Source organism: Tamandua tetradactyla, chromosome 2 (genome assembly GCF_023851605.1).
Source record: "Tamandua tetradactyla isolate mTamTet1 chromosome 2, mTamTet1.pri, whole genome shotgun sequence".
NCBI lineage: Eukaryota > Metazoa > Chordata > Mammalia > Pilosa > Myrmecophagidae > Tamandua > Tamandua tetradactyla.
In genome coordinates this window covers 67379667-67394442 of record NC_135328.1, presented here as the reverse complement: position 1 = coordinate 67394442, position 14776 = coordinate 67379667, and the positions used below count along the sequence as shown (strand labels likewise).

Here is a 14776-nt window from a genome sequence, read left to right as displayed (position 1 = left end):
TTATTCTCCCACTTATTCAAGCTAAGAACTGAGATCATCTTTCATTTTTCTTTTTCTCTCATTTCCTCATATAACAGTTATTACCAAAGCCTTCTACCAGCAAACTATATCACTTACCTGTCTACTTCTTGCCATCTCAGCTTTTATCACAATAATCAGTCTTCTATGATGTGACAACAGCCCAGTTGGTTGACCTTTATATTTTCATCCCTCTGCAATGTATTCTTCCACTCAGCTAAAGAGATTTTATTTAAGAGATGCTACCTCAGTGCCTAGATCCTAGGAGCCATTCAAGGACATGACACAATGTTTAGGACTTGGAGAAAAAAACCCATTATCTCACAAAGATAAAAACAACCACAAAATAAAATCAGTTAACATTTAGAACTCTATAGAATAGCATAGCAACTAGTCAGTGAAACTCAATTCTCAAAAAGTTGTATTTAATTAGGTATATGAATGCAATTTAATATACACAAGATGTAATGTCAGTCCTCTACAAGGGAGAGTATTTGGTTCAAGCCTATTTTTCCCCCTTCATCTCATGCATTTTCCCAGTCACCTGCTATGTTCTAAGGACATTGATGGGGTTAATAGCCTTAGAATATGAAAAAAGTGCCTTCTTTCCTCTGACTTCAAGAACTTCCCAGAGCCTGGGAAGTTCTCCAAATTCTTCTCAGGGTGCATTCTAATTCTCTTTCATTTCCAGGTCTCTCTTCTTTTTTTTTCTTTTTGTCAGAAGGGCTTTCCTTAGACATTTGTGAAGAATGGATTCCCCCAGCTACTCTACCACCCCAAAATGTTTAGCGCTTCCTCAGAACTATGTGTAACAATCCTAAAATTATCTTATTTAGTTATAGAGTGCTTCATAATTATCTATGTTCTTCAATAAATTGTGAGTTATATAAGAATCAGGGCTGCTCATACGTAGTATGCATGGGGATGGGGTAGGGAAGAGATGGTAGTGGTGCCCAATAACTACTGGATATATAATAGGAGCTCAAAAATCATTTGAAGAATAGGAGAATAAAATATCAGCTCCTCCATTTAAAATTTGCATCCTCTTACTATCCTTTGTTACTGAGCCTCAAATTTCCTCACTTGTAAAATTTGGAAATATTAGATAGTTTATAATACTCATACATTCATTTTGCAAATATACATGGAGAATATACAGTATTCAATGTTCATGAACAATTCTAGGCACTGAGAATGTAGTAGACAAAACAGACAAAAACTTCTTCCCCAAGGGGCTTACATTCTAGTGGGAAAATAGAAAAAAAGCAAGTAAGTATATGTATAAACTATCAGACATTGGCAAAGGCGATGGAAATAAAATAAAGCAAAAAGATGGAAAGAGAAAGATGGGAGTGGATGGATAAGTGGTTTCAATTTTTAATAAGGTGGTCACAGAAGTTAAAAAGATGACATTTAAGCAATGACTTTACGGTCATTAGCATTATTGGGATCAGATGAAGATAAATGTAAAATACATGGTAAAGAGGAATCACTGAACAGATAGTAGCCATTATTTTCACCCAGCCAGCTACCTGGAGAAGAAGCAAGGGCACCACACTAGTTGTTTCAGACCTGAGAAGAAGTCCTTCTCTTTTTAGATTGCTCATTTTAAAAATTAAGCTTTAGGAAAAAAATAAATAAATAAAGCTTTAGGGCATGAGACTGTTCTATTGAACTAGGAAACTAATTGGCTAAATCATTGAAAATATTTGCTATTTTTCATGTTATTCGAAGCCCCTGCTTCTCCTAGATGCTTCCTGGGTGGATATACAATGGGGCCAGACTAGGTTGTGTCAGGGAATTCTACAATTTCTCGGGAAGAGATTGGTAGTCAGGGCCCACTGTCAGTCTGACAATGAAAATGAAAACTGTATCTCTACTAACTTTAGGGTGTTGAAAAGCTTTCCCTGTGCCCTGAATTGGACTTGATCAATAGCAACACCTGTAGTATTAAGGGCTGTATATTTTGAACACTTGTACCACTTACTCCTGCAACAACTTTATAAGTCCTATTATCACCCTGTTATCAGGAATTTAATCATGCAACCATAAAATGGGTAGTTAGGAAGGTGACAGAAGTCCTTCCTGCCTCCAAATACTCTGCTACAAGCTGCCTCCATTATTTCACTTACCTGAATACCTCTTAAGGATAAGAATAAAGGTATCACTGATGTAACTGCTGAAAATGTGAATGGAGATTGTCTTTTCTGCTCCCAGGCTGAATACAGGAACACTATTTAAGCCAAGGTCGTTGTGTGTACAAAGGTGAATGCCCTAGAGTACGCAGAGAACATAAATTCATTGGTCATGCTAAGCAACCTCTGTTGCCTGCCTGGAATGCTGAAATCTCATCAGTAGAAAGGCTAAGAACAATTCTTGGGAAAAGCCACATGCACTCAGAGTCTCTGCCAGTTCACTAGGTGGCTTTCACAAGATATAATCTCCTGCGCTCCAATTAACAGAAATGTTTATAATACACCCAGTTGCAGCCCTCTAAATTGGTAATTATAATCTCTGGGTATAAGGCAGCACACTTCTGAAATCATGAACCTCATCTGCAACACCAATACCGTCTCTCTGAGGGATGTGATGTGCTTCTACAAAGATACTCTCAGATAAGATAGGGAATAATCATGGACAAAAGTCTGTCATTGACTCATGGCTGTTTGGGAGTTATTTTTCTGAGAAATGTGACACTTAGAAGACAGAAATTAATATTTTACTACATTCCTAATAAGATATAATGGCTGATATTTTGTAAAGGAACATGATAAATGCTAGTATGGAAGTGAACTATGACAACTGATGACAGCAGTGAGACAAATGCTGATTAAGTCTATTGTACTGTAGCACCTTCACGTCCTAAGAATATCTTTAGAAATTAAAATATATGCTGCACATTAAAATAAGAAAGCAGTCAGTAAATTCTAGACTAATGTTCAAAGCTCAGGAAATACGAATTGAACTACAAGAAATAGTACCTATCTGGACTTTATAACCTTTAAAAATGGCATTTATATAGTTCAGCCTAAAAGTAAAGCCTGCATTTTTAGAGTGCATTATTTCCTATTATTCTTATCACTCAATTTTCTATTCTGTACTTTTCTTGTACAGGAACTTTAATAATCACAGGTCACAGAAATATTATCAAAAAATAACTTTAATAATCCCCCAGGTCACAGAAATATTATCAATACATCAGACAAAAGGATAGAAATGGAACATAAAATGTAAGGGAGTTTCGGGCAGGCCACGATGGCTCAGCAGGCAGAGTTCTCGTCTGCCACACCAGAGACCCAGGTTTGGTTCCCTGTGCCAATCCAACCAAAAAAAAAGCAAGGGAGTTTGGATTCCCAGAGCCTGCCTGTGACAAAAAACAAGCAGTAAGGGAGTGAGAAAAAGAGAGGAGAAACATATGAAAAACCTGTATGAGAGAAAAGAAAAGGAAAATAGAGAGAAGCCAGAGAACAAAAATAGAGAAATCAAGAGGTAGAGAAGGAGAGGGAGAGGAGAAAGGGAAAAAGGGAAAGGGATAGAGAAAGAGAGGAAGAAAGGGAACAAAAGAAGATGGAACGAAAAGAGAGAGAGAGAGAATATATAGATCTATCTTTGGTCAGAAAAATATTTCTTTATGAATATAGGCTGAACTGGAAGCAACTATAAGCTCTCAATAAATGAGTAGTGGTATTGTTATTGTTAACATGGCTATTGTAATATTCAGCCTATTAATAAAGCATATCTTTTTTGTTTATGTATTGTTATTTCCTATTGGTTTGCTGAGCTTAGTGTATAAAGGGCAGCAAAGAGTAGTAGAATTAGGGAGTTCTGGTTTGAAAATATTGACTCTACCTCTTACCGGCTGCATGAATTAGAAAAATAGAGTAATTTCTCTAAGCCTTGCTCTCCACTTTAAAATGATGCTAATTACGTTACCTACCTGGATTCACTTTTCATGGCTTTTGATATAACCTCAGTAAATACTATGTACATGTGGCAATATTAATATTAACACCTTAGATTTAAAATGAATTGTTTCTCTCTAAGTAAAAAGACAGAAGGAAATAATCTATAGCAAAAATGGTGGTAGTGTTAGGGTATTCAATTTAGGACTGCTTTTTAAATTTGCGGTAAATTTATATAACTCTTATTACTATTATAAAGGAAAATGCATGCATTTATACAATATCTCATTTAAATATTCAGTTCTGCATGTTATTTGGGATATTTAAAAGGTAAACACAAAACAAAACCAGAACCCTGTTCTTTTAACATTTCATTCTTTTTTTTTTTTACATGGGCAGGCTCTGGAAACTGAACCCGGGTCTCTAGCATGGCAGGCGAGAACTCTGCCACTGAGGCACCATTGCCCACCCCATCCTATTTTTTGTTTGTTTGTTTTATCTTGTTCTTAAATCACTGTCCAGCCCCCATATGTCTGCTGGGAGACTTTACTTATTACAAGTCAAAAGTACAAAGCTCTTCATGCCAACACCCGCATGTGGGCGCAGAACATCTACCACCCAATTATGTGCAATTGTAGATAGAAATAAAGTAGACTCTGAGTATTACAGATTTAACATCCATGGTTTATGATTCAAGAGTTCCAGGATATGTAGTCAGTTTGTCATTTTTCTGGAATGTGAATTATTATAACAAGCACTTCAAGGCTGATGTTACGAGTGAATCACTGTATTAGTTAGAACACCTAGCAGAGGGACTGTAAGACACATCTCAGTACAGTTTTATTGTTCTCTCTTCATTATCATTTATTCATTTTATAGAGGAAACCATATGGCAAATAGGTATTCATGAATCTGAGGATTGACAAGTTCCCTGGGGGATCATTCACAAATGGTGAGGGTTTACTGTACAACAGAAAGTTATGAATATTTGAAATCCCTTGCTTCAAACAGGTCAGACTAGCACATTACACTGTTTTAACATACTCTTTAAGCATTGGGTATCATTACTTATTGCAGGAAAAAACATAAGCCTCATGATAAGGACGAAAGAACTGTACTTCACAGTGTGGTATGCCCAGATGCTCTCTGAATTTGGGGCAGGGCATAGTCAGTGTTGTAATATAAACTGAACATTTCTCAGCATGAAAGATTCATTTTATCCCCTAATAAAATTTCTGAATATGCTTTGAAGACAATGAAATAGTAAGTTCTTAGCAACCAGATTTCCTTTGGGATTAAAGTGGGAATAAAATAAGAATTGCCTTTCATTAAATCTTCTTATTATGTCCTATGAAAATTAATTCATAATTTTGAACAGACCTAATGTAAAATACATTGCATGTGTTTCCTATTTCCCCCATAGCATCTTTTCAAAATAATTAATTATGGCCAATAGTTCCAATTCAAAAGGGAATAATTAAAAGCAATATGGAAGAGTGAAGAGATAATGATGTTATTTTTTTTAATTAACTGAAGCATTTAAAAGTTAACTGGCCTTTCTTAGAGTTTAATTCCTATTAAAATTTAATAGTTTTTATGTAGACCTGAGTATTCAATATATGTACTGAACCTGATTTTGAATGTTATAGTCTGATAGATAATGTATTAACGGGTAATTTCTCTTAGTTCTTTTAAAATAGCTTTTAATTTATATAAGACAAAATGGACGTATTTTGGATAAGAATTTTTTTTAACTGAAAACAATAAGCTTAAATGTAATGGCCTGTTAAGTTTTGTCTTTGTATGGGATATTCTTAAACCTAAAGAAGATGCACATTTTGCGTTCTGTAAATTAGTGCATGGCAGGTGTAGGATCATTGCAATGACTGCTAGAGTCACAACGACAAAATTCAGATGACAATGCTATATGAGACACCCGTGTGTGTACTTACACATACACACATACACCTGAAATAATGATAAAAACAATGGTTCAAGAGGCTAGTTCTACCCACCACAAAACAAAGACAGAGTGTCATTTTGCATCTACCTTTCCCATCCTAGTAAAGAAGCCCCAAGGGCTAAATGGATGCAAATAAAGAATGGCAGCTTCCCAAGGTGGTTTAAGTGAAGTCTGGGAGAAGGCACAGATCTCACTAGCTTCCCTGTGTAACTATAGGCCTGATCTTACCACACAAAAACTTATTGTAATAAGCTGCAATAATAAAATTCTGCCCTTGTTGAGCCAGTCACTCCCAAAGTGGGTGGGGCAGAGAAATGGAGGCCAAATAGGGAGTAATTTACTTAGAATGATTGTGCTATAAAGCTATCTCCATTCTGCAGCAATCATCCCTGAGAGTCCTGAATTTATTGCAGTTTCTAGAAAACTCCACTTTCTGAAAAATGCAAAATATAAGATGAAGTGAGGGTTCATTCGAAAATGGCCAACTCACTTATCAAATAACACCATAGCTAAACATACAAAAACAAATAGGCCTTGGTTATGTCATCCCTGATCACAGTTATTACCAGTGATCCCTGGCTTTGCTTCAACCCTTATACCTGTCTCCTGAGCTGTTGAGAGTTTGCCCAGTTTCTGACCCAATAGTTGTAGTTACTATCTCTGGGTTCAGGCTTGCTCATGAGACTGCATCTGATTTCCCTATTTCTAGCCTTCGAATGTGAGATGTATTAGTCAGGTTTTGTTAGATTGTACTTCCATAACTCTAACTCTCAGTGGCTTACAAAAACAAGGTTATTTCTCACATTATACTTTGTCGGTTAGCAATGCTCTGTTGTTCATACAGCACAGAATCCAGGCTGAAGAGAAAAAAGAAAAGAAAAAAACCTTTATCTTATATGTTGCTGTTCTCAAGGCAGAGGGAAAGAGCAATGTCAGCTACACATGATGGCTCTTAAAGCTTCTTCCCACAAGTGACCATATCAGTCCACATGCATTTCAGTAGCAGAAACAAACCACATAGCTATCCTGAATATCAACGAGATGAGGAAGCATGATCTCATGATAGGGAAGGATGCTGGGCAGTGATGTAATTCACTGTCAAACTGGCTGCCATGCTCAATAACTCTGACAGAACTTTGGTACCAAGGGTCCCAATCCTAGGCCTACAGGTTCTGGCAGGCTGACATGAAAGAGATACAGTATTGTGGGTATAAAACAAGAACACTCTAAGAAGAAAAACATGAAGTTCAATGCAGCCCTGTTTCCCATAGAGAGATGATGCACCTTGATTATCTTTTTTTCATTTAGTCAAACTTAAATGTGAGATTTTTTTTATAAGAATAAGAGGGTTTAATTTATGGAAGACAATTTCATCTAAGCTACACTGAGACTCATGGGCAGCTGTATCAGTTCTCATCTATCTGTAATGATCATGACTTTTCTTTCTTCCCAAGCTTTTCATGCCTGTGGAGTGTATCCAAATCCACAATATCATTTGAAGTCACTTTCTGCTCTGGAAGAAACTCCCAAAAATTGCATGTCAAGAGCACAAAATAAAATTAAATAAAATTAAAATGGTTCATTGTGCATTATAGCTTATCCTTTCAACTTCAAAATCTAGTAGTTGAGCTTTTACATATACATATATGTATATGTAACCCTATATTTTTTATTCCTTGTGGATTTTAAGTGTAGTTTTCAGGTGCTATGACCCTAACTATACAACATGTGTCATTCAGCTGAACTGGTAATGTTACACTTCTTAAAATGTGAAATGCATCTCAATGTTTCTGCTTTGTCTGCTCTTAAACAAAATGGCCCAATTCAATAAGACCCTCTGCTTTTTGCTATATTTTGTTGTTATTGTTTTAAATCCTAGGCTGTATCAAGTAAAGAGCTATAAAGCTTTTTCCAAGTCTTACATGTCAAGATGACACCACATGATAGAAATATTAGAGAAACACAGCTCATTTATACAGAGTGAATAGAGATAAACACTTAAAAAAATATCCATGGTAAAATATATGTATATGTTCTAAAGTCAATTTTAGTGATGGTGGTACAACTGTGTGAATATATTTTAAAGCATATATGATTGTACAATTTTCATGGGGGCTTTGCATGCTATATGAATTATATCTCAAATAAAGCCAGTAAATACACATACATGCTTGTTTATTCTCATTAATGTTGCCTCCGACCAACATTATTCATATCCACTGTAAACTGATACCATGTTCCAAACATCACTTGCTCGTATATCAATTTTTAGTTCTTATTGGATTTGATTTTATGGATGGCTGTGGAAACTGCCCTTTGCTTCTTGTTTCTCTTCCCTCCCCTTTTGTAGAACAAAAAACAAAAAAAAACAAAAAGCCCTCCTTTTTAAGCAGTCTTATTGCCATGACTGGCAGCCCAACTCTTCTACCTGGCTGAAGCTATAGTTCTAGCAGTCAGGAACTGCCTTTTTTTCCTTTTATTCAATCTTAGCTCCCTATTCCTCCCATTGCACCCACTTGGTATTGGTAAACTTCATGGGAGAGTGGTGATAAGAAAATGGAAAGAAGACAAAGGATTCCCGATTTCTGATTGAAATACCACCACCAACCACCTTTCTGTTCAGAGCAAGACTGTACACCCTCATCTGCGAAAACCAACATCTGTATTGATTCTTAATCTAAATATTAAGCTGTGTAAGTGTGTCCACAAGAAAGAAGACATAAGGGAGAGGGGGAAGATGATGATGAGGAGATCCCTATTACATTGTCACTGCCTGTTTTTCCTTCTCTGGATTCTACCCAACTCGTTAAACTCTCATTCTTTTTCCTCAGGTAATTCCCTGCCTTTTAACCTATTTCCAAAGGCTCCAATTTCTCTGCTCACAAAAAAGCGGAGGAGTTCTATTTAGTACTCAAATTCCTGAAAGTAAAGTCAGAAAGTCCTAGGGCTATTCATAGTCCCTGATCTGTAGAGTGAATTTTTCCATAGGGTTTGCCAAATACTCAAGAGCTTGGAGAGCAGGTTAGAAATTGTCACCATTTCAGTATGATTCCCTTACACGGTTTCACTTTTTTTTTTTTTTTAATATGGAACACTTCATGAATTTGTATGTCATTCTAGTGCAGGGGCCATGCTAATCTTCTCGGTATTGTTCCAATTTTAGTATATGTGTTGCCAAAGCAAGAACACACTGCTCCACTTTTAAGGGCCATTATGATTACTTTGGATTCACCTGGATAATTCAAGATAACCTCCCTATCTCTAGGTCAGTTGATTAACAATTGTAATTCCATCTGCAACTTTAATTCACTTTTGCCATATAACCTAACATAGTCACAGATTCTGGGAATTAGGTTAGAGACATCTTTAAGGGCCATTATTTTGCCTACTGCATTTTTATTTAATCTACAGACTCACTAGAGGGGATGTACAGTAGTCAGATTTGATTTTGAGACAATGCAATAGACATAGTCTAATATAACCTTATTTAATATGGTCCACATTAAACACTGCTTGAAATAGCTTATTCTCAGTCACATTCACAGGATGTGAAACAAATTGAAAGCAGCCCAAACCATTTCTTAATCGGAGGCCTATAGAACAGCAAACCATGAGAAATTATAGTACTTTTAATTACTTACATTGAAGTTTTTGATGCTTCTAAACAGTAAAAATGCTTGAATATATATAGAATCACATTTGGAAATAATAAAGATCTATAAATTTAAGGAAAGCTGGTAAAGATCCTCCTATTCTAGGCACTGAAAAAAGATTTCAGTAACTTGCCACAAATCAAGAAGGTCCCATTCCCCAAAGCTCACTTCCAACTTTTCTCAGGAAATTGACAAAGACTGATAAAAATATCTAAACAGCATCACTCTTCAAGTACACAAAGCAGAGGTAAAGAGCATGTGCTGGGGCAATTTTACTTATCATCTATGGATGGTGCAGAAGGATGGTGGAACAAATTGACATTAAGTGTTAAATACTAAGACTATTTGTTCAATGTAAACCACATGCGACAGGATCAAGTTTACTGGGGGTATATGGCAATGTAAGGATGGATAAACCTGCAGCTGTCCCTTTTCCAGACAGTATTCGTAAATCCTAGATAATCCAGAGGAGAAAGCCTGAGTAAATAATTTTATTTACCTCAAAGTAAATAATTACGAATGTGTATCAGAGTAGAATTTTAGAGGCATCAAAATTATATTTTAAAAGGCAATAAATGGCATAGTTCATTTAAGAACAGAAGGGAATATATATGTATATCTATATTTAACTACAAATACAGACCCATACACATTTAGCTTCTATCCTGGGAAAGGCATTATGCCAGTTACTAAATCATTGGACCACCATGATATTATCTTGCTGAAAAGCAAATTCACAATGACAAATTAGATATTAACATCCAAAGGAAATATACCAATGTTGCTAATATGTGGTTGATTTTGCAGCATAAGAAAATTTTTTAAACTCAGAAGAAATAGAAGGGATTATTTTTTATCTACTTCCCTCACCAGTCAGCCTCAGACATTTTTTTCCTGTGAGGGTTATCTCAAGATAGCCCTCTCCTAATTGGCCTAACAAGTAAAATTTCCATAATCCTATAAACAAGAGTAATGTCCCTCATTTACATAATACCCTCTGTTTGACTAGATATCGGCTTATTATCTCCTTTTCCTAGAGGAAGAAGCTGAGTTTGAGGGAGGCAGGTAAGTGGCAGTCTTGAAATCACATGCTTCCAACTTTTAGTCCCAAATTCATTTCAGTAAACAGTCTAGACTCCAAAAGAGCAATTTTCTTACAAATGATGCTCAAATTAAAACTGAATTATTGTGACATCCACATCTCTGTGCATTGGAAGTTACAGAAGGGCTTCCTTTGATGACTGCGTTGGAAGGCCTATAAATACACTTTGAAACTCCAGGTATTTATTAGTCATGCATATACACACAATTGTGACTTAACTGGACCCGTATAATGCAGTTCACAGACTCACTATTCATCAATCTTAAAGTGAATTAAAATTTCATTTAATGGTATGTTATTAAGAAATGAAACTAGTTGTCAAATATTGGAGATAAAATAATTCAGCAGCTATAGATTAGGATGCAGCTCAGCTTTGTGATCAGGATACAGAGGAAGATTTCCTTGTTTTAAATCAGGGTCCTACCACCTCTTAACTTATATATGATATAAGTCACAGTTTCCTCTCTTGAAAGACAGGAAAAAATCTGACTGCCTCATGAGGTAGTTATGAGAATTAAATGAGAAAATCTATTTAAATCAATCATTCTTAATTGGGGCCACTCCCCCTCCAAGGACATGTGGCAATGAGGGGAGATATTTTTGGATGTCTTATCTTGGAGGGAAGTGCTACAAGCATTTAGTGGGTAGAGTCCAGAAATGCTGCCAAATATCCTACAGTGCCCTACAGGACAGTCCCTTCACGACAAAGAATTATCAGGCCTAAAATATTAATAGTACTGAGTTTGAGAAACTCTGACTTAAGTTTCCTGTTTACAAAGTGTTCAAATTGTTACCTATTATTAATACAGGTAAACATCCTATTACAAGATATTAACAATGCAAAAATGGCTGACATCCCTCTCCCCTTCAGGGGTCCATTAGCTGTAACTTTTAAGTGTAAATAATTACTATGCAACTACTATTCACTCATAGTGTCATCATAAGCAAAGCAATATGGAGGCATAGTAGATAAATTCTATTCGTGAAAACCAAGGAAGGCTCCCTAAAGAATAAAGCATGTCCCTTGGGCCTTAAAATATGATAGGAATTTGACAGTTGCAAAATGTTTAGAAAGTTTGTTGGTCTGAAGGTTGTGTGTGGAAAGATCTTTGGGTGTTAAAAATATTCTAGAAAGAAAAGGTATAGCATTTACAAAGACTAAAAGCAGTCTTTAGAGTTTGTTATATTCAAGAAATGAAGAGTAGTTCAGCACGACAAATGAATACGATAGATTTGGGATATGAACCTTGGGTGTATTGTGGGCTGTGAAAAGAGGCTAGAAACCAGGTGAGCAGTTAGGAGACCATGATGAGAGTCCAGATGTACACCTGGACCAACACAGGAGATGGGAGGATGAAAGGGCACAGAGTTCAAAGATGGAATCAACAAAACCTGGTTAAGAAGAGCATGGCTCCATGAGAACACTGGCCTATAGTACCCCTACTTTGACAGTCAACTCAGGCAACATTTGAAACCTATGAGATCATGTGAAAGTATGCGGAGTAGCAAAACTGGTGTTTTGAGAGAGATTATGACTGTGCTAATATTTTTGTAGATGAGTTTAAAGTTAGATAATAGGAAATCATTGATAAGAGGAATTTCAACTGTGTCACAATATAATTCTGTGGCATTTGATGGAAAACATAGCTGGTATCCACCATAGTTAATCATGTAAATAAGAATAAAATTACTTCTTTAGCCAAAATCCTTTTCTTGGAATTTATTTATTTATTTATTATAATGAATAAATGAAAGGATGTTCAATGTTTTGGCATTCAAATTTCAGGTGACAATTTTTGGGGGGGTAAAAACAAGAATAAATGTCAGTATATCCAATCCCAGGTGTCCAATACTGCCTGATATCAAAAAGAACTTGATTGCCAACACCTGAAAATTTAACCTTATACATTTTGGCACAAAGAATTACAGGAGCTACACACTTGAGCCAGTAATAAAAAATTGCTTCCTAAATTTGTTAAGAAAAAACACATCTCAATTATTAAATTGCTAAATTTAAAAAATAATTTAAAATTATTTTCAAATGAATACAGAGCCAAAGTTAGTGTATATCAGCTAATTCTCTTTTCAAAGTATGACTACCAATGGAATTGTGAATGATATTAAAATGTGAAGCCACCCATGCTTCTGACCAGTTTCTGGAACTGACTGTATACATTTGAATTTTCTTCAGTAATTTAGTGAGTGCTCTTAGTGGGTGCTCTTCCTTATCACTGCATGTTTCCCAAGATGTTTTAAAAAATTGCCTGATTGCCCTGGTGCAGCATATTTTAAACCCTCCAAGGAAGTGAATAGAAAGCAGAAAATTGCAAGTTGCAGCAATGCAAAAAGAGAGGAGAAAAACTTAGTACAGAACTTCAAATATAGGCAAATGTAATTTTAAAAACAGCTAGCCCTAATTCAGTTTCATTGCGTGATGTAATGAAAGGAATTAGAAGCAGAGTAATGCATTCTTAACTAGAAGCCATCTATTTATGTATGTTTTGCTTTTATCATCAATATGTCTGGATTTTGTTTATATAATTTGCAGATATCCCAAAGATAATCTTAAACTGCAGGGATATTTAATGATCATGCTGGGTATATAATATACATTAATTCATTGCCTGCATGCTATTCATTTTTACATATATTAGCAACTTAGATCTTTCCTCTTTCCTCACTACTGAAAAGTTAATATATATAAACTATTTCCTCACTACTGAAAAGTTATTATACATATGTATTTACAGGTAATCTAACAAGATAGGTGTCCCAGACACAACCATACAAGCAGTTCCTTCAACTTTTCATTATTTCATGAGAGGAAAACAGTCAAAACATTATTTCACTCTAGATTCCTATAGCTGAATCAGGCACTATCTTTTCCAGATGTCATTTATTGGGTCTCCAGGTCCCAGCTTGGTTAAGGCAATTCTAATTTGCTCTCAGAGTTGAGGATCAACCTCCTTGGTTCCTCCCACTCATTGCTGACTATTCTTGCCTATGGTAGTACTCTGGCTTTCTTAGCAGGACTGAGTGAGAGCGCCCTAGAGGGAAGCAGAGTTAAAATATTCTCTTTTGGATTCTGATCAGGATAAAAACAAGACAACTAGAATATCACAATTCATAAGATAGTAGTGATTATTCAGAGATAGGCAAAGAACTGTGAAATACCCTGGAAATGTTCCTGCTATGACTTTTGTCTGTTTCTTTCTTTTTGTCAGAGTTTGAAGTGGAGGGACTTGGAAGTATAATAATTTCAATGAATGAAATCTGTAATTGTGTTAGTACTAATAGTAATCATAATGAGTAATAATAATCTTGTGTCAGGAATTTGGGAGGAGAATTTTAGCCTAAGAAAAATGGTTTCATTTACATAGAACATATGTGCTTTATATCAACTCTAATATTTTCTCGCTCTTGGCCTTCTTTCTCTACATATTTATTGTACATTGTCTATGTGTCACAAACTATATTTCATGTTAAGAATAAAACAGTGACAAAGTACTGTTCATTTCCACATGAAGTTTACAGTCTAGTGGGGATGCTAATCTTAATGAAAATTATCTCATAAACAAACATGCTACAAACTATGATGGGGCTATGTGTGCTGTGAGAATATATATCAGAGAAAATTTACTTAGGTTGCAAAGCCAAAGGAGAAACCCTCAAAAGAGTTATGTTTGAATTTTGACTGAAAAGTGAATGATGACTAGGAATTAACTAGGGAAACAGGTGAGAAAAGAGAATTATAAATAGATGGAATAATTTCTGCAAATGTCCTGGGACAGGAGGAAGCATAAAGAACTGAAAGCAAATCACTGTGATTAGAGCCTACTGAAAGGCTGAAGAAACAGGCAATGCTGACTTTTTGGTCACATAAAAGATTTAGTCATTACCATTGGAATATATGGGAAATGACTGAAGCTTTGTAAGGAGAGGAATAAAATAATAAAATTGGAACCTGAAAAAAAAGTCACTCGGGCTGCCAAATGGAGAATAAGGGTAGCGTGGATGAGGAAGAACATTTAGGAGGCTATTGCGATAATCCAGGAGAGAGAGGGCAGGCTGAGGATGACACATGCAGAGAAGACGTAGACCCATTGAAGGATTTTAGAAGAGGTTATTGGACAGTAGG

General features: G+C 35.7%; 1 non-coding gene across 1 annotated transcript; it reads right to left on the bottom strand.

Annotated features, from left to right (window-relative positions):
• Positions 1-8963: 8963 nt before the first annotated feature.
• On the bottom strand, positions 8964-9072 carry LOC143675207 (U6 spliceosomal RNA). The gene has a single exon (XR_013171450.1). It is a non-coding gene; the product is annotated as a U6 spliceosomal RNA (small nuclear RNA).
• Positions 9073-14776: the final 5704 nt, after the last annotated feature.